Here is a 24,784-nt window from a genome sequence, read left to right on the forward strand (position 1 = left end):
TGGTGTGCAGAAGCTTCCAACAGGCTTCAAGATTCCAAAACAGCATCATTGGAAGATTCGTGGCAAAAGGCTAGTGAAAAATTAGACGCAAGATGTACCTGAAACAAGACAATAAGACTGACGTGACTCCTCTACTGCTCCACGCTATCCTCTTCAGCCGAGTACTCACTCACATTCTCCTAATTCTCTATCTGAATTGCCTTTCTACTCTGAAGACACAATTAAACAGCTGACTTTGAAAGGATGACCACCTGAGGCTGCAGGTGATCCTCTTCAGGTATTTTTCAGACACTGGTCAAAGGCTAAACTAAGGGCCATAGTTAAGAAATTTTCTAAACCCAAGGAGGATCATCAAAAGGTTCCTGAAGAATTTAGGGTCCTGTGATCCTGGACTGCCAGGTCTTCATCAGCTTGTGCACATGCTGGTAGGACCTGGTGAGACCCCAAAATGGATGCAGAAGGTAGAATGGTGTGAGCCTACGATGGTATTTGAGATGCTAGTCTGCAACATGGTCTCCCCAGGGACCAGAAAAAGCTCCCAAAATAGCAACTGATATTTTAAAAGCCATCCCCAGAGTCTTCCCTGCCCACACTGATTGGTCTTATTATTCAAATCTGCAAACAAAAGAAATATGAATCTGTGGCAGACTTTAAAGTTGATCTGGAAGCTCTGTTCCTGTGGCATTCTGGCTTCCATGCAATAAATGATGTCACCCAACCTACTCTAGCTGCCCTATTTATAAATGGATTGTCTCCTGAGATTAGTGGGTTGATTAAGAGGCAGAAACTAGGATGGGAAGCCACCAGTCTGACTGAACTCATGACCATACCTGAGCATTTTTAAAGAACCTTGGAACAGGACCATAAACGAAAGTCCACTGCGTTATTAGCCTAAGAGCTGAAACAGCTCCAAGGCCAGAAACGTAAAGCTATACTTGGGCCTCCCGCACTGCACCCTCCTAGGGTTCAACATCAAAATGCTGGCCCAGCGATCAGTGTCTTATATGTAGTCAGCTGGGACACTGGAAAAAAGATCCCTCCACGTCAACTTGAATAATCCCATGTCTACCCCAAAGGGAGGCCCTCCACATGGGCCCCTCCCAGAGTTGATGGGACACCAAGAGATTCTTTGGTAAACTGTTACCAGTTATTCCCTTAAACAGCCAAGGATGAACTAAAATTAAAATGAATGGAAAACCTTGCCAAATTCTAGTAGATACCAGAGCTACACTCTCTACTTTAAACCCCACTCGCATAGGACAACACATCCCTCAGAGTAAAAATGAAGTTTCTGTAGTGGGGTATCTAATGAAATTCAGAGAGAGTTTCTACCTCAACCAATGCAAATGACTCTGGGACCTAAACTGAAAAACATTCCTTTTTGCTTTGTGATACAGCTGCAGTCAATCTATTAGGTAGAGAGCTTCTTTCTAAATTAAAAGGGCTAATACGTTTTGCCTTCAGTAGAGATTTCACCTTAGCATTTTCTAAGCAACCCGAACCTGATCTTTTATGTTTCTTACAATCTGTCCTTGATATAGAAGAGGAAGAATTCTGTCAAAAGATTCTTAATTTAATTGAGGTGCCCAAATATCTGTGGGCTACCTTTAATGCTGACACTGGAAGAGTGAAGTATGCAGAACCTATAAAAATTCTGATAGACCTAACTATCGGAATAACATAACTCTTCCCAAGTTTCCTCAATATCCATTAAAGCCTGAGGCCATGGAAGGCCTCACACCAATATTATAAGACCTTATTGCCCAGGGTTTAATTATTCCCAGTACCAGCCCCTGCAACACAATGATCTTGCCAGTCCAGAAACCTAATGGGCAGGAATGAGGAATTGTTCAGGACTTAACTATTAAGAAGATACAGTAAGTCCCCTACAAACGAATGAGTTCTGTTCAGAGAGCGCATTTGTAAGTCCAATTTGTTCGTAAGTCCAACAAAGTTAGCCTATGTACCCAACTTACACAATTGGCTATATAGTACTGTACTGTTATAGGTTTGTAATTCATTCACATCTTTGAAAGTTTGCAACTCGAAGGTTCGTGTGTAGGGGACTTACAGTAGTTATTCACCATCTCCCAGTTATTCAAAACCCAACACCCTTTTGTCACAAGTTCCATCAAACTCAAAATAGTTCACAGTTGTGGACCTTTGTTCAGTCTTCTTCAGCAACCCTGTAGCCCCCAACAGCCAATATCTATTTGCCTTTACTTGGAACAATCAACAATATCCCTGGACAGTCATGCCTCAAGGGTTCACCAAGGGCCCTTCTTATTCATCCCAAGTGTTCCACTAAGATGTAAGTACCCTCCAGTTCCCCAGGAAATTGACCCTTCTACAGTAGGCAGACGACCTCAGTTACCAAAGAGGCATCCATAAAGGATTCCATCTATTGGATTCCATCTACTCCACATTGCAACAGTTAGCTGGACAAGGACATAAAGTCTCTAAGGAAGAATTACAATTATTTTTAGACATGACCTAGACTATAATCTGAATGAGGAAGGAACCTAGCTATCTCCAAAAATAATTAAACTAATCCAAGAATTCCCTAGGCCCACAACTAAGCAACAGCTTTGTGGATTCCTAGGCCCAGCTGGTTACTGTAGAGTTTGTGTTCCTAATTTTCTCTATCGGCTTCCCTACTCTATGAACTTACTAAAATTTCAGTCCCTGAACCCCTTCTTTGGGAAGATAAACATGAGCAGGTCTTTATTAGACTAAAAGAACCACCTGCTGTCCTACAGCTGCCCAACTATCCAAAGCCTTTCAAACCCTGATTTGTGCACAAAAGAGATAAGCAAGCTCTGGGGAGGCTCACACAAGAACATGGCAATACACAGAAGCCCACTGCCTATTACAGCACACAGCTTGATTCAGTTGCTCTTGCCCATCCCACTGCCTCAAGGCTATGGCTGTAACTGCAAAGTTAGTAGAGGCCTCAGCAGATTGAACCCCAGGAAATGATATTTATTTACAAACTCCACAAGCTCGCTGTGCAAAGTCTTAATTCTGAATTGGCTCAGCATTTCTCTGCCAGCTGACTAACCTCCTCTGAAATCCATTTGCTTTCATCATCTAATCTGCATTTTAAACGTTGCAACCTTCTTAATGACGCTACACTGTTATCCCTGCCTGACCAGGGTGAAGCCCGTGACTGCAAGGTAATAACGTCCCATTTTCTGACATTGCATCCTTATTAACGAGACACCCCTTTGACTAATCCTGATCTAATTTTGTTTGTTAGTGTGTCATACTGTAAAAATGAAAAAGGGAATTTCCAAGCTGGCTATGCTGTTACTACCCAATATCAAGTACTCGAGAGGGGAAACCTACCACAAGCTAAATCAGCCCAGTGAGCAGAACTCCATGCCCTTACCAGAGCAAGCCAGTTATCAGAAGGACAAAGTTTTAATATTTGTACTGACAGCTGGTATGCCTTTGGGGTCATCCATGATTTGGGGTCATTATGGAAACAAAGGGTCTTCTTTTGTCCACTGGAACCCCAATCAAAAATGGACAGCAAGTAAATGATCTTCTTGCTGCTATTCTCTTACCTTCTGAAATTGCTACCACCGAAATCGAGGCTCACACTTAAAACATTAAACCTGAGCCTCAGGGAAACACCCTGGCTGACTTTCATGCAAAGGCTGCAGCAACAGAATCTATAAAGGATGTGACATATGAAGATAACGTCCAGTCTGCATCTGCAAAAAATGACCCCCTGTTGCCAAACTTTTGCCGTCCTGATGTCCTTGGGACATGGCATCATCCTGCTCCTGAGAGAAATCGCAATGGGCAAAGACTGTAAACTCAATGAACAGTAGGGGCTACAGCAAACCCAGGGTGGCTGCTTGATTCTTCCTGGCTCCCTGGCAAACCCCTTCTTTCGGTTTTTGCATTCCTTTACCCACCATGGTGCAGCTAAGATAACTCACATTATGAATAAATACCTGTAGAGATGCTACAACATTGTGAAAACAGTTTACCATTAATGTCTGACCTCTCAAGTCCACAATCCCAGGAAAACAGTTTTTGTTTCCAGAAACCTCAAGCCTCCTTTCTCTGCAAGTTTTGAGCACCTGCAACGGGACTTTATTCAGCTGCCACCTTACATGGGTTATCAATATGTTCTTGTTATTGGATGTATGTTTTCTGGGTGGGTTGAAGCCTTCCCTTGCCGCAAGACTGAGGCCTTCACAGTGGCAAAGAAACTGTTAGAAACGTGTTTTCCACTTGGGGTATACCTTCCACAATCACCAGTGATTGGGGCACCCAATTCATTAGGCAAGTCAGACAAGCCTTAATAAAAGCCTCACGAACTTCTTGGCATTATCATTGCCCCTATCACCCTCACTCATTAGGCAAGGCTGAAAGAACTAATGCGGTCCTCACACTCACGATCTCTCAACTTGCTGAAATTACTGGACACCCTTGGCTTAAGGTTTTGCCTCTGGTCTTGCTGACTGTTCACAGTACCCACTTCAGGAAACATAAACCCACTCCACATGAGATAGTCACTGGTAGGCCTATGTCTATCAGTATACAACTTTCTGTTGATCCCTTATTATCTCACACTAATATGACCAGCTACTGTTTAAGCCTTTAATGTCTTGCTAAAGCCTATCGTCAACAGGTTAAAGAAGCTTTCCCAGATCCCAGTTCAAAGGATCCTATCGGTCACCTACTGACTGGGTATTCTGGAAACGTCACAAGAGGAAGACAGCCCTTGAATCTTGTTGCAAAAGATCTTATCAAGTGTTCCTGACCCCTGACACTGCCGCAAAACTAGAAGGCATTGTACCTTGGTTACATCTCACAGCTGAAGAAACCTCCACCTGACATCTGGTTTGGCTCAAATTCTGGAGATCTCCAAATCAAACTGACAAGGAAGAGAAAGAGCTGACATAGAGGTAGACTGCTTCCACCCAAGACACTGAATCGACTTCATAACCTTTCTTCTTCTCTTTCTTTCCTTGAACTTGGCATCGACCTTGAAAGATAACACCATCATCCATATCTCCCAGGCCATTGCTAAGGGGGGTAACCTCTTAGACTGCTGGACTTGTCATCAAAAATTCTGAACAGTCTATGATATTAAAAATCCCATGACAAATTTTTCTTCTAGTCCCAATGTCACTATAAACTACAGTCAACCCCTCTTAGAAGTCAGAGTCCAACTTTTACAGCCAGAACATCCAGTGCCTTGTTTTTACCTTTCTCTCATTGTAACTGTACTTGCCCAATTACACACAAATCCCTATGCAAATCACAGTTCATTTGCACCCCACGTTCTTATGATTATCTATATCAGATTTGCCCCCAAACACTAAAAGATCTCACCAGCAGCACCCATCTTTGCAAAGAATTTAGAACAACTTTTTATTTCAGGATAGAAGATTTACTTCCCAAACGCACTGAAAACCTAACTGACCCCTGGCTTGAGTGGGCAAACACAACAGTCCCCGTGAGTGAATTCATTAACAGTGCCTCTTTAGCAGGAACGGTTTGTGTCCTGACAGGAATTACCTTTGTATGCGGTGGGTATCATTCTCCTTGAGTTTATGAATGCCTGTATGGCTGGAGCACAACCAGGCAATGACTTCTGGGTTACCCAACTGTATCCCTAATTGTCCACAATCAAACTGAGACATCTCATAGACAACTTTTAAAAGAAATGTGAGTAAAACCACAGATATTTTAAATCTTATAGAGCACAGACAATTTTTAAAGCTTAGGCTCACTCTGATTTTTCTCATGCTGGTTAGTACCAGAACTCAAACTACACATGTAATTTTCTTTGCATAAAACAATCATCAGAATCTCTTACCAGAAAAGAGAAAACAAAGCACATGTATTCCCTTTCCTTTAATATCCTTCTAAGTACTTTTTTTTTTTTTGGTAAGTTAGTCCTATATTGTCTGGGATTTTGCTTCGCTTTGTTCACTAGAAAACCTTGCATTTAAATTTTGACTCTGCTACTTATTATCTCTATGTCCTTGGGCAAGATAATTAACCAGAGATGAGGAAAATAATATGGACACCATAGGGCTGTTATAAGGATTAAATAAAATAATGTGTTTTAATATCTGGCAGAGACACAGGTACATTGAAACTTTAATTAACCTTAGTCTTCTTTTTCTCTTCTAATATTTGAGACAAGAGAAGAGTTACCCTTTGCATATTTTTCCTCAAATTAAGGTGTGTAAAAATCATGAGGAGTTGGTGAAAAAGACAAATTTCTGAGCAAAGTCCCATAAGACTTTTTTTTTAATATCTTTATTGGAGTATAATTGCTTTACAATGGTGTGTTCGTTTCTGCTTTATAACAAAATGAATCAGCTATACATAATATCCCCATGTCTCCTCCCTATTGCATCTCCCTCCCACCCTCCCTTTGCCACCCCTCTAAGTGGACACAAAGCACCGAGCTGATCTCCCTGTGCTATGCGGCTGTTTCCCACTAGCTATGTATTTTACATTGGTAGTGTATATATATGTCCATGCCACTCTCTCACTTCATCCCAGTTTACCCATCCGCCTCCCCGTGTCATCAAGTCCATTCTCTACATCTGTGTCATTATTCCTGTGCTGCCTCTAGGTTCTTCAGAACCTTTTTTTTTTTTTTTTAGATTCCATATATATATGCTAGCATACAGTATTTGTTGTTCTCTTTCTGACTTACTTCATTCTGTATGACAGCCTCCAGGTCCATCCACCTTACTACAAATAATTCAATTTTGTTTCTTTTTATGGCTGGGTAATATTCCATTGTATATATGTGCCACATCTTCTTTATCCATTCATCTGTTGATGGACACTTAGGTTGATTCTGGCTATTGTAAATAGAGCTGCAGTGAATATTGTGGTACATGTCTCTTCTTGAATTATGGTTTTATCAGGGTATATGCCCAGGGGTGGGATTTCTGGGTCATATGGTAGTTCTATTTTAGGTTTTAAGGAACCTCCATACTGTTCTCTAAAGTGGCTGTATCAATTTACATTCCCACCAACAGGGCAGGAGGGTTCCCTTCTCTCCACACCCTCTCCAGCATTTATTGTTTGTAGATTTTTTGATGATGTCATTTCTGACTGGTGTGAGGTGATACCTCACTGTAGTTTTGATTTGCATTTCTCTAATGATTACTGATGTTGAGCATTCTTTCATTTGTTTGTTGGCTGTGTGCATATCTTCTTTGGATAAATGTCTATTTAGGTCTTCTGCCCATTTTTGGATTGGGTTTTTTGTTTTTTTGATATTGGCCTGCATGAGCTGCTTGTAAATTTTGGAGATTAGTCCTTTGTCAGTTGCTTCATTTTCAAATATTTTCTCCCATTCTGAGGGCTGTCTTTTCATCTTGTTTATGGTTTCCTTTGCTGTGCAAAGGCTTTGAAGTTTCATTAGGTCCCATTTATTTTTGTTTTTATTTCCATTTCTCTAGGAGGAGGGTCAAAAACAATCTTGCTGTGATTTATGTCATAGAGTGTTCTGCCTATGTTTTACTCTAAGAGTTTTATAGTGTCTGGCCTTACATTTAGGTCTTTAATCCATTTTGAGTTTATTTTTGTGTATGGTGTTAGGGAGTGTTCTAATTTCATTCTTTTACATGTAGCTGTACAGTTTTCCCAGCACCACTTATTGAAGAGGCTGTCTTTTCTCCATTGTATATTCTTGCCTCCTTTATCAAAAATAAGGTGACCATATGTGCGTGGGATTATCTCTGGGCTTTCTATCCTGTTCCATTGATCTATATGTCTGTTTTTGTGCCAGTACCATACTGTCTTGATTACTGTCGCTTTGTAGTATAATGTGAAGTCAGGGAACCTGATTCCTCCAGCTCCATTTTTCTTTCTCAAGATTGCTTTGGCTATTCGGGGTCTTTTGTGTTTCCATACAAATTGTGAATTGTTTTGTTCTAGTTCTGTGAAAAATGCTGTTGGTAGTTTGATAGGGATTGCATTGAATCTGTAGATTGCTTTGGGTAGTAGAGTCATTTTCACAATTTTGACTCTTCCAATCCAGGAACAGGGCATATCTCTCCATCTGTTTGTATCATGTTTAATTTCTTTCATCAGTGTCTTATAGTTTTCTGCATACAGGTGTTTTGTCTCCTTAGGTAGGTTTATTCCTAGGTATTTTATTCTTTTCATGGCAATGGTAAATGGGAATGTTTCCTTAATTTCTCTTTCAGATTTTTCATCATTGGTGTATAGGAATGCAAGAGATTTCTGTGCATTAATTTTGTATCCTGCTACTTTACCAAATTCATTGATTAGCTCTGGTAGTTTTCTGGTAGCATGTTTAGGATTCTCTATGTATAGTAACATGTCATCTGCAAATAGTGATAACTTTACTTCTTTTCCGATTTGGATTCCTTTTTCTTTCTTTTTTTTTTTGTTTGCGGTATGCGGGCCTCTCACTGTTGTGGCCTCTCCCGTTGTGGAGCACAGGCTCCAGACGCGCAGGCTCAGCGGCCATGGCTCATGGGCCTAGCCGCTCCGCGGCATGTGGGATCTTCCCGGATTGGGGCACGAACCCGTGTCCCCTGCATCGGCAGGTGGACTCTCAACCACTGGGCCACCAGGGAAGCCTAGATTCCTTTTTCTTCTCTGATTGCTGTGGCTAAAACTTGCAAAAATATGTTGAATAATAGTGGTGAGAGTGGGCAACCTTGTCTTGTTCCTGGTCTTAGTGGAAATGGTTTGTTTTTCACCATTGAGGACGATGTTGGCTGTGGGTTTGTCATATATGGCCTTTACTATGTTAAGTTCCCTCTATGCCTACTTTCTGGAGGATCTTTATCATAAATGGGTGCTGAATTTTGTCAAAAGGTTTTTCTGCATCTATTGAGATGATCATATGGTTTTTATCCCTCAATTTGTTACTATGGTATATCACATTGATTGATTTGCATATATTGAAAAATCCTTGCATTCCTGGGATAAACTCCACTTGATCATGGTGTATGATCCTTTTAGTGTGCTGTTGGATTCTGTTCGCTAGTATTTTGTTGAGGATTTTTGCATCTATGTTCATCAGTGATATTGGTCTGTAGTTTTCTTTCTTTGTGACACCTTTGGGTTTGTTATCAGGGTGATGGTGGCCTCGTAGAATGTGTTTGGGAGTGTTCCTACCTCTGCTATGTTTTGGAAGAGTTTGAGAAGGATGGGTGTTAGCTCTTCTCTAAATGTTTGATAGAATTCACCTATGAAGCCATCTGGTCCTGGGCTTTTGTATGTTGGAAGATTTTTAATCACAGTCTCAATTTCAGTGCTTGTGATTGGTCTGTTCATATTTTCTATTTCTTCCTGGTTCAGTCTCGGAAGGTTGTGCTTTTCCAAGAATGTGTTCATTTCTTCCAGGTTGTCCATTTTTTTGGCATATAGTTGCTTGTAGTAACCTCTCATGATCCTTTGTATTTCTGCAGTGTCAGTTGTTACTTCTTTTTTATTTCTAACTCTACTGACTTGAGTCTTCTCCCTTTTTTTCTTGATGACTCTGGCTAATGGTTTATCAATTCTTTTTATCTTCTCAAAGAACCAGTTTTAGTTTTATGGATATTTGCTATTGTTTCCTTCATTTCTTTTTCATTTATTTCTGATCTGATCTTTATGATTTCTTTTCTTCTGCTAACTTTGGGGGTTTTTTTGTTCTTCTTTTTCTAAGTGCTTTAGGTGTAAGGTTAGGTTGTTTATTTGAGATTCTTTTTGTTCCTTGAGGTAGGATTGCATTGCTATAAACTTCCCTCTTAGAATTGCTTTTGCTACATCCCATAGGATTTGGGTTGTCGTGTTTTCATTGTCATTTGTTTCTAGGAATTTTTTGATTTCTTCAATGATCTCTTGGTTATTAAGTAGTGTATTGTTTAGCCTCCATGCATTTGCATTTTTTACAGACGTTTTTCCTGTAACTGATATCTAGTCTCATAGCATTGTGGTCGGAAAAGATACTTGATGTGATTTCAATTTTCTTAAATTTACCAAGGCTTGATTTGTGACCCAAGATATGATCTATCCTGGAGAATGTTCCATGAGCACTTGAAAAGAAAGGGTATTCTGTTGTTTTGATATGGAATGTCCTATAAATATCAATTAAGTCCATCATGTTTAATGTATCATTTAAAGCTTGTGTTTCTTATTTTCATTTTGGATGATCTGTCCATTGGTGAATGTGGGGTGTTAAAATCCCCTACTATGAATGTGTTACTGTCAATTTCCCATTTTATGGCTGTTAGCATTTGCCTTATGTATTGAGGTGCTTCTATGTTGGGTGCATAAATATTTACAATTGTTATATCTTCTTCTTGGATTGATCCCTTGATCATTATGTAGTGTCCTTCTTTGTCTCTTATAATAGCCTTTATTTTAAAGTCTATTTTGTCTGATATGAGAATTGCTACTCCAGCTTTCTTTTGATTTCCATTTGCATGGAATATCTTTTTCCATCCCCTTTCAGTCTGTATGTGTCTCTAGGTCTGAAGTGGGTCTCTCTTGTAGACAGCAATATATATGGGTCTTGTTTTTGTATCCATTCATCCAGCCTATGTCTTTTGGTTGGAGCATTTAATCCATTTACATTTAAGGTAATTATCAATATGTATGTTCCTATTACCATTTTCTTAATTATTTTGGGTTTGTTATTGTAGATCTTTTCCTTCTCTTGTGTTTCCTGCCTAGACAATTTCCTTTAGCATTTGTTGTAAAGCTGGTTTGGTGGTGCTGAATACCCTTACCTTTTGCTTGTCTGTAAAAGTTTTAATTTCTCTGTTGAATCTGAATGAGGTCCTTGCTGGGTAGAGTACTCTTGATTGTAGGCTCTTCCTTTTCATCACTTTAAATATGTCCTGCCACTCCCTTCTGGCTTGCAGAGTTTCTGCTGAAAGATCAGCTGTTAACCTTATGGGGATTTCCTTGTATGGTATTTGTTGCTTTTCCCTTGCTGCTTTTAATTCTTTTTTCTTTGTATTTAATTTTTGACAGTTTGGCTAATATGTGTCTTGGTGTATTTCTCCTTGGATTTATCCTGTATGGGACTGTCTGTGCTTCCTGGACTTGATTAACTATTTCCTTTCCCATATTAGGGAAGTTTTCAACTATAATCTCTTCAAATGTTTTCTCAGTCCCTTTCTTTTTCTCTTCTTCTTCTGGGACCCCTATAATTTGAATGTTGGTGCATTTAATGTTGTCCCAGAGGCCTCTGAGACTGTCCTCAATTCTTTTCATTCTTTATTCTGCTCTGCAATAATTATTTTCACGATTTTAGCTTCCAGGTCAGTTATCCGTTCTTCTGCCTCAGTTATTCTGCTATGATTCCTTCTAGAGAATTTTTAATTTCATTTATTGCATTGTTCATCCTTGTTTGTTTGCTCTTTAGTTCTTCTAGGTCCTTGTTAAACGTTTCTTGTATTTTCTCCATTCTATTTCCAAGATTTTGGATCATCTTTACTACCATTACTCTGAATTCTTTTTCAGGTAGACTGCCTATTTCCTCTTTATTTGTTTGGTCTGGTGGGTTTTTGCCTTGCTCCTTCATCTGCTGTGTGTTTCTCTGTCTTTTCATTTTGCTTAACTTACTGTGTTTGGGGTCTCCTTTTCACAGGCTGCAGGTTCATAGTTCCTGTTGTTTTTGGTGTCTGCTCCCAGTGGCTAAGGTTGGTTCAGTGGGTTGTGTAGGCTTACTGGTGGAGGGGACTAGTGTCTGTGTTCTGGAGGATGAGGCTGGATCTTCTCTTTCTCGTGGGCAGGACCACGTCCGGTGGTGTATTTTGGGGTATCTGTGACCTTATTATGATTTTAGACAGCCTCTCTGCTAATGGGTGGGGTTGTGTTCCTGTCTTGCTAGTTGTTTGGCATAGGGTGTCTTGCACTGTAGCCTGCTGGTTGTTTAGTTGAGCTGGGTCTTAGCGTTGAGATGGAGATCTCTGGGAGAGCTTTCCCCGTTTAATATTACATGGAGCCGGGAGGTCTCTTGTGGACCAATATCCTGAACTCGGCTCTCCCACCTCAGAGGCACAGGCCTGACACCCAGCCAGAACACCAAGACCCTGTCAGCCACACTGCTCAGAAGAAAAGGGAGAAAAAAAAGAAAGAAAGAAAAATTAAAATAAAGCTATTAAAATAAAAAATACTTATTAAAAATAAGAAAGAAGAGAGTAACCAAACCAAAAAACAAATCCACCAATTTTAACAAGCGTTAAAACTATACTAAAAACACAAACCAAAAAAAACGGACAGACAGAACCCTAGGACAAATGGTAAAAGCAAAGCTATACAGACAAAATCACACACAGAAGCATACACATACACACTCACAAAAAGAGAAAAAGGAAAAAAAATATATATATATATATATCGTTGGTCCCACAGTCCACCTCCTCAATTTGGGATGATTCCTTGTCTATTCATGTATTCCCCAGATGCAGGTACATCAAGTTGACTGTGGAGATTTAATCCGCTGCTCCTGAGGCTGCTGTGAGGCATTTCCCTTTCTCTTCTTTGTTCGCACAGCTCCCAGGGCTCAGCTTTGGATTTGGCCCCGCCTCTGCGTGTAGGTCGCTGGAGGGCGCCTGTTCTTCCCTCAGACAGGACGGGGTTAAAGGAGCAGCTGATTCGGGGGCTCTGGCTCACTCAGGCCGCGGGGGAGGGAGGGGTACGGATGCCGGGCGAGCCTTTGGCGGCAGAGGCCGGCGTGACGTTGCACCAGCCTGAGGCGCGCCGTGCGTTCTCCCGGGGGGAGTTTTCCTTGGATCACGGGACCCTGGCAGTGGCGGGCTGCACAGGGTCCCGGGAGGGGAGGTGTCGAGAGTGACCAGTGCTCGCACACAGGCTTCGTGGTGGCGGCAGCAGCAGCCTTAGCGTCCCATGCCCGTCTCTGGGGTCCGCGCTTTTAGACGCGGCTCGCCCCCGTCTCTGGAGCTCCTTTAAGCAGCGCTCTGAATCTCCTCTCCTCGCGCACCAGGAAACAAAGAGGGAAGAAAAAGTCTCTTACCTCTTCGGCAGCTCCAGACCTTTTCCTGGACTCCTGCCCGGCCAGCCGTGGCGCACTAACCCCTTCAGTCTGTGTTCACGCCGCCAACCCCAGTCCCCTCCCGGCACTCGCACCAAAGCCCGAGCCTCAGCTCGCAGCCCCGCCCACCCCGTGGGTGAGCCGACAAGCCTCTCGGGCTGGTGAGTGCTGGTCAGCACCGATCCTCCGTGCGGGAATCTCTCCACTTTGCCTCCCGCACCCCTGCTGCTGCGCTCTCCTCCGCGACTCCGAAGCTTTTCCCGTCCGCCACCCGCAGTCTCCGCCCACGAAGGGGCTTCCTAGTGTGTGGAAAGCTTTCCTCCTTCACGGCTCCCTCCCACTGGTGCAGGTCCCGTCCCTATCCTTTTGTCTCTGTTTATTCTTTTTTCTTTTGCCCTACCCAGGTACGTGGGGGTTTTCTTGCCTTTTGGGAGGTCTGAGGCCTTCTGCCAGCGTTCAGTAGGTGTTCTGTAGGAGTTGTTCCACGTGTGGATGTATTTCTGATGTATCTGTCGGGAAGAAGGTGATCTCCGCATCCCACTCCTCCACCATCTTGAAGGTCTTCCTGTCCCATAAGATTTTGATGCAGTACATCTAGTATGAGGCCCCAAATTTTTCATTTATGCCAAGAAATTTAGGTGATTCTCATGTAGTATCATACTTTTTAAATGTTAGTTTAAAATGTGATATATAACTCAGAAAATATAATAAAAGAAGCAACAAGGGAATTAACATGATACACTAGAAAATACTTAGAACAGAAGAAAGCAATAATGGAGGAATAGAGGAATGAAAAAAACCTAAGATATCTAGAAAATAGCAAAATGGCAGGCATGAATATTATCAGTAATTACAGTAAATGTAAATGAATAAAACACTCCAATCAAAGGGGATATATTGGCAGAATAATACTTGGAGACTTGAGTCGATTTTTAAAAATTATCCAACAACATGCTATTAGAGACACACCTTAGATTTCGACACAAATGGATTGAAATTAAAAGATGGAAAAAGGAGTACCATTCAAATAGTAACTAAAAGAGCTGCAGGGCTTCCCTGGTGGCGCAGTGGTTGAGAGTCTGCCTGCTGATGCAGGGGACACGGGTTCGTGCCCCGGTCCGGGAAGATCCCACATGCCGTGGAGCGGCTGGGCCCGTGAGCCATGTCCGCTGAACCTGTGCATCCGGAGCCTGTGCTCCACAGCGAGAGAGGCCACAACAGTGAGAGGCCCGTGTACCGCAAAAAAAAGAAAAAAAGAGAGCTGCAGTAGCTATACCAATATCAGGCATAATAGATTTCAAGACAACAATTATTATTAGAGACCAGAAAAGGACATTTCATAATGGAAAAATGATCAATTCATCAAGACGTAATAATTATAAACGTATATGCGTGCACCTAATAACACAGCCCCAAAATACATGAAGCAAAAACCAACAAAATTGAAGGGAGAAAGAGACAATTCAACTATAATAGTACTTGGAGGTTTAAACCAATCCTCAGACCCCATAATCCCTCCCTCATGCAGACAACATAATATGGCTCAAGAAACTAATTATCTCAAGTCAGGTCTGAATCAGCTCCTTGAGCCTTTTGTGCCAAGGTTGTCCCCATGTTTAAGTCCACAGTGTACTCTTGGACATCATATGGTGGGTTCCATTACCTCACTCACATCATTAACATCTATACTTTTTAAAGGATAAATTTTGAAGATTGAAAATTTAAATGATAGGCATTTAGAAACAAATGCATTTTTTAAAAATGTAAGCAGCTTTTCACTCGCCACCCAACAGTTATTCAAAGATATCCACTGTCTCTTTGAATTTTCTGTTAACATTGTTCAATCAAATTCAGGAGCAGTTCTATACTGTGGCTTTATGCAATTCAGAGAGTGTGATTCACACACTGTATCTTCTCAGGCTGGTCACTGTTAGCTTTTACATGAGTTTTCCTGGTGTCCCAACCACTTTTATCTTTCTATTTCTATATGAAATGCTCAGTTATAAATTTATATCTGAAAATTTATCCACCACTTTAAGTTTTTTCTTTGAACTAAAAAAAAGCTTCAGGCTAATATAAATTCCTTATACAAAGGAAATTTTGAGGACAGAGTTAGTTGTAACTGTAAATCCCTTTATTAATAGGTAAGCATTACACATTATGCAGCATTTTTTATAATTTACTTTATATTTCTATTCCTTTGTCATGATTCTCTCTCACTGAATATGTTTCTTATTCTCTGAACTCAATTCCTCTGCTTCTTTTGCTAGCTGTTTTCTGTTGCTTACCTCGATATTAGTACTTCCCTAAATTCCATCCATGGCTCACTTTTCTCTTTATTTTACCTTTTATAACTAGGAAATCTAACCCTTTCTTACAGTATTCAGATCTATTAGCCAACTATTCCCAAATCTCTATCCCTTTCCTAGAAAGTTCTTCTATGTTCCAGTCTTTATTTCCACATTCTTAGTATGTAGTCCCTTGGCATATCCCACAGGCATCAATTTCAAGATCTCCCCAAAATACTCAAATCCAATCTCCCTGATCACTTCCCAGCAAATCTTCCTGTGCTATTCATTGCTTCAATTAATGCACCACTATTTACTCCTCAGCTGAATCATCCTTGATCTTCCCTCTTCCTATTTCCCGCATCTCATTTCCCCTCAAATACCATCAACTTTGCCTCCAAAATCCCTCAAACCATTTGTGATGGATTAAAAATGGACACAAATTATTTACCACTCCTCTCACCATCACTGGATTTGGCCGTGTAATTTGATTTGGCCTATGGGACATTAGTAAATGTGACACAAATAGAGGCTTCAGGAGCATTTGTATCTTTTGGCTTGTCTTCTTGGAACTCTGTCCTGAGACCATCATGATGTTAAGAAGTCAGTCTCACCTCGAGAAGGAAGAGAGGAGCCACGTGGAGGACAGGAGCGATTCCTTTAACCAAGCACCAACAGCCAGACGTATGTGTGAGTTCATCGTGAGCCATGCAGGATTTCCAGCCATAATCTGATTGCAAACACAGGAATGTGCCCCAGCAAGATAAGCAGTAGAAGGATCCAGCCAACTCATATACTGATAAGAAACAATACATCGTTCTTTGTTGTAGCCACTCAGTTTGAGGTGGCTCCTTAGGCAACAATAGTTCACAGAAACATCATCTCTTTCTCTCTGTGTTGATGGCCCTACCTGAGGCTCATCAAGTCTCTTCTGGATTTTGGAAGTAGCAAGATAACCAATCTCCCTAACTCCTATATTTCTTCTTCCAATTTATCCAAAACCACCATCTTTAGTACATTCACATAGAATCATATCATTCTTATACTATACGTGGAAACTTTCAATAACCACACTGCTATGAGTAACAGCTAAACTCTTTAGTATATCCTTAATGCCCTTTATATTTTCTACCCAACTTATGCTGCCAAACTTACTTCTCACCACATCCACCTTCCTGTACTGCTATAGGATTTTGCACATTTTTATTACAGCTTTTACCATCTTTTTATGTAATAGTTATGTATTTAAGCATTTGTTCCACCACCCGTAGTAACTATAGGTGACCACAGTACCTCAAACACAATAGATGTTAAATTATCACTTATTGAATACTTTACCATGATCATAAAACTTGGTTTTACTTCCTTTTATTTGAATTTCAGTTGAAAACAATGCAGCTTTATGTCCATTTTACTGATGAGGAAACAGATTCATAAAAGTTAGGAGCCCCGCTCAGGTCACAGAGTACTAGAGCCTTTAATAAAAGTGGTGTTATCTGACTCCTTGCAGAGTATGCTTTGCCCTAATTAACTGCTCTGTACCTTCAAAAACACTATGTATTTGCATATTTTGAAAATGGAAATTTAAATACTCTACCAAAATCAGGCTGTCAGTGCTTTATAATTCCATATAACATTTCTTTGATTCCATGTTATAAATGTACAGTGAATTCCTTTCCTTTGGTTGAAGGTAAAGTTGTATGGTAAGAAAATCTTTAATTAATGTTTTTCATTATGGTCAGCCTTTAAATAACCCAACCTCTTTTTCCAGTATCTTCAGAGAAAGCTTATCATTCCAGTAGGGTCAGCTTAGTAAAATCAACATGTTTAATCTTCATGTGTAATAGTTGGCTGAAAGCCAATGGAATCAAAAAGGCAGGTGTGAGCAAGGAAGAAAACAGGCAAGTGTAGACGAGCACAAGGGTAAAACACCCCTTTAATAGATGCAGGAGAAAATGTACTGTATTCTGTAGGGAATGAACAATTCTGATGGGTTGAGCAAGTCACTGATTGCTTCTCCCACTCACCTGATTGTGACCTTGGGTATTTTACTTCATTTCTGAGTCTTGATTAACTTGTCTGAAAAATAAAAGCAATTATGCCTGACAAGTTTGTTGGGGGTTTAGCTGAAATATTATACATACAGCACATTGAACAATGTCTGGCATATAGCAAGCTAGCAATAAATTGTAATAATTATATTGCTGTTATGTTAGACAGTAAATTTTTTTAGGTTAAATAGAATAATTGTTCATGATCAATACTAGAGTGTTGAAATACTCCCAAATCAAAGCTATTTTGTTACCTGTGATAATATTTTATTTACAATGTTAGTGTTATCCTAAGTAAAGACTAGGAGGAAGATATTGGCCAGAATGTATAGAATATGCAATCCCATGGCAAGGTGAATGAGACACTATGATTAATTTGGACAATATCAGTTCACACTCTTAAGGGATTTGACCACTCAGATATCACTGGAAAAACTGGGATTCTATTAGCACTGGGGAAATAGCTGGTGGGTAGTCAACCAATGGTGTCTACCACAGTTGTCTTCACATCTTTTCTCTACTTCCTCATCTTTCACTCTTCAATCCACTCCAGTCTGATATCTGTCCCTCTTGTTCTTGAAGTCACCTCCTGAAGGTCATGGACTCGCATGCCCTCAAATTTAATCAATATTTTTTAGCTCTGGTCTTATTTGACTGCTCAGTAACACATAACACAGTCAGTTGTTTCCTCCTTCTAGAAATGCTTTTTTCTTGGTCTATGTGATACAAAACTTTACTGATTTTCTTACCTAGCATCTCCCTCCCTCTCTTTAGATAACTCTTCCTCTTCCACTCGACTTAATGTGACTCAGAGCTTTTATTTTTTTTCTCCCTACCATCTATATGCCAGTAACTCCCAAATCATAATCTCTAGCCTACACTTAGAGACCTACATATTTAAATGCTTACTTGACCCAGCCAATTGATCGTCTCCATGGCATCACAAAATTGACATTCCAGACTTGAGATTTTTATTTTCTCCCAAAATTGTTATCCTCCAGACTTACGTGATTTCAATAAATGACACTATCACCTCCCCACACCCATTTGCTTAAGCCCCAAATCTGGGCACATCTTGCCATATCTCTCTCTTACCTCCATATTCAATATATTACTGAGCCTCAGTGATTCCACTACCCTCAAAACACCCCGAATCCATCCATTACTCTCCATTTGCACTGCCAATACCCCAGTCCAAGCTATTCCAACTCTCACCTGGACTAATGCAATTGTCTCCTAAAAATGTCAATCTTCTTCCACTCTTACCCCAATCCAAAACCAATGCAATACCAGTATTGCAACCAATGGGGTCTTTTAAAGATATAGAGGAAATGGTCTCACTCTCCTACTTAAAATCCTTTTATGACACTCCCCCCCACACTATTGCACTAAAATAAGATTCAAACAAGTCAGCATGGCCCACAGTCACGCCATCCTCTTAGTCTCATCTCACGCTAACTTGTCGTCACTGCACTCTGACCGTCTTGGCCTTCTTTCTTGAGCATCTCACACTCGCAGCCACAAGGCCTTTCTCATGGATGGTCTGGATTGCTATCCACACACATCCTTCCTCCCACACACAGACTCTCTGTCTGCCTAACTATTTGTCCTGCAGAAAGGCTTTTTATGATGGTCTCAGCTAAAGAAAATGCCCATGGTCTTTCTTAGAGCACCTTGTTCTTTTCCTCTATAGTGGTTGTTACAATCTGTAATTTTTAAATGTAGTTTAATTTTACAAACAAATTAAAAATGTGTCATTATCAAAATCTGTTTCATGCTTTTGCTGTCTGGTTAAAATTAGATGTACTTTAGTCTGTTAATTTACCTACATATATTTATTCTTTAGATGCTTGGAACCCATCTCCCTTTGTAGCTACTACTACAAGGACACACACGCGCACACACACACACGCAAGTAGGCAGAAGTTTCTTTATAGCTTTGGGAGAAACGCATGAAATTCTAAAATTTGTGCACATAACTATGGGATCCTAATGCCATTTTAACCCAACAGAATTTAGTCCTTGCTAAAAGTTATTTCATTCTTACAAAGCATTAGATCAAAAAAGGAAATACAAATTCATTAACATCCGGCTTCAAGTTCACTATCAATAATGAATGAAAAATCTCTAATCCAATGAAATCTAGTTTATTTCAATAAGTATATACTAGTAAAATACCTATATGTTATTATTGAGCTCTGACTTGTTCTTGATTTTAACTTACTAGACTGCATCAATTGACTGTCAATTATTTTAAGGGAAATAATACCAGTAACATTTTGTCTTTAAAATCTCAAATAGGAAATCCCCATTAGTGTAATAAATAATGTATTTGGCAGGAAATTGGCAAGCTGTCTTAATCAGAAAACTTCCTGGCTGACAATCACACAAAACTGAGACCATAAAACATATCTTAAATGTTTCAGCACTTGGATTTTCCTAAATACTTCTTTTAAGTTCCTTCTGAACAACTTGCACAAAGATCAAAACATACTGATTTCATCATTGCTGGCCAAAATCACAAGAGAAACTTATAGAAGTATATGGATACACTTACCAACTTATGAACAACAAAATGTTTCATGACTTCATTGAAAAGAGTCAATAAGATAAAAGATTTTCCTCATTTATAACATGGGGAGGTTGAACTAGATGAAAGCTAAGATATCTTCAAGCTCTAAAAATTCTAATGTTTTTTCTCTTAGATTAAATAAATAGAACATAATGTACTCTATACTACACATAGTACATATTTTCCTCTTCTTACAAGGAAAGGCATCTATAGTTTTACTTTATATTTATTAATGTGTATCGAGGAGGTTAATATACCAGAAGTTGTGGACTCAGTCTTATGTCTCTAAGAAGTGAAAATACAAAAGAGTAACACCATCACTCCTTAGCTTGAACAAACAGCTAATTTGGGGGACTTCCTGCCACCCCTCCACTCTCGCCTTTTATATCCCCCATCTCTGCTCCAATCCTCTTAAACACACACTAACACACACCCCATCAGGAGGCCCATTATGGATATAACCATTCTAATCTGCTGAGGGCAACAGAGAGCATCCTCAGGAACTACAGAGTAGAAACAACCTTGTTTAGAATCCATTTCAGGTGTCCTCGCTGATGGCTCAGATAGAGATGCTGCACCATGAAGGCATTTCATTCTGATCCTTGTTCATAGCTCTTCGAAATACTGTTAAAAAAGTAAGAGTCAAAATAAAAGCAAATCAAAGATGCCCCTGAGCAAGGAAGAGAATGAGCAAGTAACCAGGAATGCCTATGGTTAGGTCCACGCTGTACCCTGCCACTTGAGCCAACAGACCCTCTTGTATTAGAGGTATCAGTGGTGGGGAAAAACACCACGTGCAATTTAGGGGAAGTCCCAGTGGGAAAATCATAACACTGCCCCCTGGGGTACTGGAGCAAGGGCACACCGTTTGCAAGAGAGAAGATATGTTTTTTGAAATGCAACTCTTGGCATGGTACAAACTGAAAGTCAGACTATGGGACACCATATGAACTCATGAGCCAAATCTTCCCCGACCCATCAACTCAGAATGCCCAGACTCCTGTCATACACCATGGTTGCACCAGCACCTCTTCCTCAGCATAATCCCATGGCCCACAAGGGGGATCTCTGAGGACTAGCTGATGGAGGATGAAAATGCCCACGCTTGGTTTACAGATGGGTCAGCTCAGTGTGTGGACGGAAGCCACTACAGCCTAATTCAGGCACAGACTGGGACAGTGCATCTGGTCATCTGCTTCATGTGATAAAAGAAGTGGCCTGAAATTAGGACATATAAGGGCTCATGGGTAGTCTGGCTAGCTGATCAAAGTCACAGAAGAAAAAAGACGGGAAGATCAGGGACAAAGAGGTGTGGCAGAAAGGAATATAGTGTATGGGAAATGGGAGTGGGGGAGGGAGGGAGATGCAATAGGGAAGAGAGATGGGGACATATGTATATGTATAGCTGATTCACTTTGTTATAAAGCAGAAACTAACACACCATTGTAAAGCAATTATACTCCAATAAAGATGGTAAAAAAAGAAAAAAAAGAAAGAAATGGGAGTGAATATAAAGTGTGAAAATCTTTGTATGAAAAGTTAACATCAATCCAAGAGTTCCCACTATGGAAGTGGCATTAAACAACCAAGTCGGTAGAATGACTTAGCCAACTGATGACAGCAAGCTGTCACTGGCCGGTCCAACAGTGGAACAATGGACATATTAAAAAGTGGCGCTGGTGAAAGAGATCGAGGTTAGGCATCAACCCAGCAGCATAGGCTCCCACTTTCCATAATGAATCGAGCTACTGCTGCCTCTAAATGTCCAACCTGCCAGCAACAGAGACCAACGTTGAGTCCGTATCGTGGCACCATTCCTTCAGGAGACAATCTGCCCATTTGATGGCAATTTGTCTACACTGAGTCCCTTCTACCTTTAAAAGACCTGTGATTGAGTCAGATAGGAAGAGACCTTTTTTGGCATGGATTGCCTTTCCTGCACACAGAGTCTCGGCCAGCATCACTACCCAAGGGTTTGTTCAACCTGCCCAGGATCCCACACACAGCAGAGCAGGTATCAGAGTAGGTCCGTGACAAGGAGGTACACCAGTCATACCACCTCCATGAAAACGTGGATTTGAGCAACGGGTAGACTGTGATGGACGTGGAGATTCATCATCTACATGCCTCTGCAAGGAAGGATTTATAGTCCCAGCTGCCTACGTGTTGTCAGCCCTTTCAGAAATTGGCTCAGCTGCAGAGCCCCACTACCTGCGGGGACCCACATCCAGCAGCTGATCTATAAGTGAGAAGTTTCAGCCAACTCACTCCAGTGAGCTAGGGCCATTTTAGCTCAATCAAAATGGCTAAGTCTGACATGACGTCTGCATCACAGCTCAACGTTTCCTGCCCAATCTTATTTCCTTGCCTTTCTTTCCACATTTGTTTATCCCAAGGGCAATGCCTAATAAATATTCTATTCTCTAAACTCCAGCTCAGAGTCTAAAAGAAACCACCTGGATTACATTTTCTGAACAAATCTCAGGGCACAGAGTGAGCCGTGGGAGGCCCCAGAGCATATTAATATCTCAGGACATTTTTATGAATCTATACAATGCACTTTCATAAGTATATATTTTAAAATTACTCCTGGGTTTATACTTGCAGCCTTATGATAATTGAAGTAGCATGCAAATAAATTCTCAAATACCTTTAGCCAATATGTACAGAAAATGTACATCATATCTATTTTAGGAAACCCTCCTACACTGTTGATGGGAATATAAATTGGTACAGCCACTTTGCAGAACAGTATGGAGGTTCCTTATAAAGCTAAAAATATAGCTACCATATGATCCAGCAATCACACTCCTGGGCATGTATCTGGAGAAAACCATAATTCAAAAAGATACATGCACCCCAACGTTCATTGCAGCACTATTTACACTAGCCAAGACATGGAAGCAACCTAAATGCCCATCAACAGAGGACTGGATTAAGAAGATGTGGTGTATATATATACAATGGGATATTAGCCATAAAAAAAGGATGAAATAGTGCCATTTTCACCTGCATGGAAGGGACCTACAGACTGTCATACTGAGTGAAGTAAGTCAGACAGAGATAGACAAATATCATATGATATCACTTATATATGGAATCTAAAAAAAAAATGGTACAAATGAACCTATTTACAAAACAGAAATAGAGTCACAGATGTAGAAAAGAAACTAACGGTTACCAAGGGGGAGAGGGAGGGATAAACTGGGAGATTGGGATTGACATAGACACACTACTATATACAAAATAGGTAACTCATAAGAACCTTTGTATAGGACAGGGAACTCTACTCAATACTCTGTAATGACCTATATGGGAAAATAATCTAAAAAAGGGTAGATATATGTATAACTGATTCACTTTGCTGTTCAGCAGAAACGAACACAAGATTGTAAATCAACTATACTCCAATAAAAATTAATTTAAAAAAGAAAAGAAAAACTAAATTCTAGGAGAGGTCCAGGAAGCTAGGCACTGTCCCCTCACCATCCCGGGCCCTCGGACGCCTTCCTCCACTTTCACCTCCTCTCACCGCCCCCTCCCCCCCAGTTAAGATGGGGCGGGGAACAACCCAGAATTTCTTTAACTCTCTCCAGCCCTCCCCCGACCCGGCCTGAATGTGAGCAGAAGAACCAGGCCAGCCCACTGGCGTCAGGGGCCTGGTACCGCCGCGGGGTGTGTGAAGATGCCGGGGTCCGGCCCCACCCAGGGCAAGCGGCGGGGAAGGGCCTGGTCCCCCTCCCCCCTCCCCCCCCCCCCCCCCGCCCACTTGTGAGGACTGGGTCCCAGTAGCAGATGACCAGTTCGCAGAAGGCCCTGCTCCTCGAGCTCAAATCCCTGCAGGAGGAAGCGGTGGAGGGCGCCGCATCACACTGGTGGATGAATCCGACCTCTACAATGGGGAGGTTGTCGTCTTCGGACCCCCTAACACCCTCTACGAAGGCGGCTACTTCAAGGCTCATATTAAATTCCCTATTGATTACACGGATTCACCACCTACCTTGAGATTCTTGACCCAAATGTGACTCCCCAACATTTAAGAGCGTGGAGACGTATGCATTTCCATTCTTCCTCCGCCTGTGGACGACCGGCAGAGTGGAGAACCGCCCTCTGAAAGGCGGAACCCTACTCAAAATCTCAGGACTATCTTGTTAAGTATAATCTCATTGCTTAATGAGCCCAACACCTCCTCCCCAGTCGAGGTGGATGCTTCTGTTATGTTCAGGGAAGGGAGGGACAGTACAGGAAAAGACAAAGAATATGCCGAAATCATTAGGAAACAGGTGTCAGCCACTAAGGCCAAAGCAGAAAAGGATGGAGCGAAGGTCCCCACGACCCTGGCAGAATACTGCATCAAAACTAAAGTGCTGGGACTTCCCCGGTGGTGCGGTGCGCTCCCAAGGCAGGGGGCCTGAGTTTGATCTCTGGTCAGGGAACTAGATCCCGCATGTGTGCCCCAGCTAAAGATCCCACATGGGGCGTTGAAGATCCCGCATACGAAGACCCAGCAAAGCCAAATAAATATTAAAAAAAACAAACCACTAAAGTACTGCAGCCTCAGTTCGCCTCTACAAAGTGTTCACAGTGAAACACATTTGGTCTGTTTTCTTGAAGAATTAAATAGTCTTTCATCAAAAAAAAAGATAAATAAAATTCTAAAAATTTCACAGGCAAAAATAATCTCAAAATGGATCATAGATCTAAATGTAAGAGTTACAACTATAAAAATTTCAAGAAGAACACACAGGAGAAATCTTTAGCAACTTTGGGTTTGGCAAAAGAATTCTAGATACAAAACAAACAGCATGAATGAAAACAATTTCATAAATTGGACTTTATCAAAATTTAAAACTTT

General features: G+C 41.0%; 1 pseudogene; it reads left to right on the forward strand.

Annotated features, from left to right (window-relative positions):
* The first annotated feature begins 12,667 nt into the window (after nt 1-12,667).
* Nucleotides 12,668-24,344, forward strand: LOC137216209 (ubiquitin-conjugating enzyme E2 R2 pseudogene; annotated as a pseudogene).
* The last annotated feature ends 440 nt before the right edge of the window (nt 24,345-24,784 follow it).

The sequence above is a fragment of the Pseudorca crassidens genome, chromosome 21, assembly GCF_039906515.1.
Source record: "Pseudorca crassidens isolate mPseCra1 chromosome 21, mPseCra1.hap1, whole genome shotgun sequence".
Classification (NCBI taxonomy): domain Eukaryota; kingdom Metazoa; phylum Chordata; class Mammalia; order Artiodactyla; family Delphinidae; genus Pseudorca; species Pseudorca crassidens.